The sequence below is a fragment of the Mustelus asterias genome, assembly GCF_964213995.1.
Source record: "Mustelus asterias chromosome X unlocalized genomic scaffold, sMusAst1.hap1.1 SUPER_X_unloc_2, whole genome shotgun sequence".
Classification (NCBI taxonomy): domain Eukaryota; kingdom Metazoa; phylum Chordata; class Chondrichthyes; order Carcharhiniformes; family Triakidae; genus Mustelus; species Mustelus asterias.
This window is the reverse complement of record NW_027595347.1, coordinates 34204-36378: the sequence shown is the minus strand read 5'-3', so window position 1 is coordinate 36378 and position 2175 is coordinate 34204. Positions and strand designations below refer to the sequence as shown.

Below are 2175 nucleotides of genomic sequence, written 5' to 3'. Positions count from 1 at the left end.
ATAACTAACGCCTCCACTATTTCTTCAGCTATCTCCTTTAGAACTCCCAGCCTGTCAATACTCCGAATGGTTTGACCATTTACTGTGCAATTCCTTCATGCATTGGACCTCCCAAAATGCATTACCTCACATTTGTTAGGGTGGGAAATGCAGGCAGAAGATCCAAAATGGCTTTTATGTTCTTGGGATTTTCCCGCTCGATTGTCCCCACCAAGGAGCTGATGGGAATCCTGACTTTAAAAGTCAGATATCTTGGAAACCATAAGAACATAAGAAATAGGAGCAGGAGTAGGCCATCTAGCCCCTCGAGCCTGCCCCGCCATTCAATGAGATCATGGCTCATCTGAAGTGAATCAGTTCCACTTACCTGCCTGCTCCCCATAACCCTTAATTCCCCTACTGATCAGAAATCCATCTATCCGTGACGTAAACATATTCAACGAGGTAGCCTCCACCACTTCAGTGGGCAGAGAATTCCAGAGATTCACCACCCTCTGAGAGAAGAAGTTCCTCCTCAACTCTGTCCTAAACTGACCCCCCTTTATTTTGAGGTTGTGCCCTCTAGTTCTGGTTTCCTTTCTAAGTGGAAAGAATGTCTCCACTTCTACCCTATCCAGCCCCTTCATTATCTTATATGCCTCTATACGATCACCCCTCAGCCTTCTAAACTCCAACGAGTACAAACCTAATCTGCTCAATCTCTCCTCATAATCTACACCCCTCATCTCCGGTATCAACCTGGTGAACCTTCTCTGCACTCCCTCCAAGGCCAATATATCCTTTCACAAATAAGGGGATCAAAACTGCACACAGTATTCCAGTTGCGGCCTCACCAATGCCTTGTACAGATGCAGCAAGACTTCTCTGCTTTTATATTCTATCCCCCTCGCGATAAATGCCAACATCCCATTTGCCTTCTTGATCACCTCTTGTACTTGCAGACTGAGTTTTTGTGACCTACCGGCATAACATCGTGGGACCCAACTCTTGGTTTAGTTTGACAATTCCTTTAAAGTTGGTGATGATGCAGCAAGATGGGATTACTTTACAGAGACTTGGTTCACTCTATAGGCATTTGCTGGAACCTGCCAGAGAACCAACCTTTAAGGAGCTTTAGACAAGGGCAGGATTTGTCAGCCTAGAGTCCTGCTTTTGTGTGAGCAGGATGGATGTTAAAAGTCGACTGCTGTGGGAGCAGCAATAGAGAAGAAGTGCCGTTGCAGTGAAAATACAGCAGGGGGCATGGTGGCCACGAGGCAGGGGTTGCCATGTTATGCTTTTGACATCCTTGCTCCCCGGGGAGGGGGAGGGGGCTGCGCCGTTCCTGGAGGCGCTGCAAAACCAGGCTGATGCGTGAGGTGGAAGGAGCAAGCCCCTTTCCCACCGCCCTGTCCCAAAAATCCACTAAATATTTGGCCCCCAGGTAGGGAGGGGATGTATCAGATATTAAACTGATAAGAACAGATTATGTTTGGAAAAATACACTTGATTCATCCAATATGGGAAAGGCAGTGAGTCTGAGATAAACACTGACTCGATAGCGATGGGGGTGAGGGGTAATGTTGGGGATTGGGATGGAATGTGGGAGCGATTAATAACAGAACGGATGAAGCTACAAAGGGATCAGCCATTCCAAATGGAGAGGAGGAGGAATTTCTTCCCTCAGACTGTGGTGAATCTTCGAAATTCTCCTCCCGGAGCGCAGTGGAGACTGTCACTGAATCTACTTGGGACTGAGTCAGACACGTTCTCGAACAACAGGAGTGGCACGGCTTGTGGGGAACAGGGAGGAAAGTGGATTTCAGACCAGGATCAGATCAGCTTCGACCTTACTGAGTGAAAGAGCAGCCACGAGGGGCCTTGTGCTTGACTCCTGCTCCTAATACTGACCTTCAATTGAGCAGCAAGAGGAACAGGAACATCAGAAAAACACAACTAGCAGGAGTGGGGTTTGAACCCCACATGTCCATGTGGACACACACATGTCCATTGGATCTTCAGTCCAACACCTTAACCACTCGGCCATCCTGGTACATCAAACAGCGACAATAAAATGGCAATAGTGACTACAGTTTAAAAATGAATTCATCGACTATAAAGCCCTCGAGTGGGGCTGGAATTCTAAAGCCCTGAATTGGAACCTGGTCTAATTGCCCAATAATGAATGTCTGTGTT

At 47.3% G+C, this 2175-nt stretch overlaps 1 pseudogene; it reads right to left on the bottom strand.

Annotated features, from left to right (window-relative positions):
• Window positions 1-1308: 1308 nt before the first annotated feature.
• Window positions 1309-1512, bottom strand: LOC144491330 (U2 spliceosomal RNA; annotated as a pseudogene).
• Between the last annotated feature and the right edge of the window lie 663 nt (window positions 1513-2175).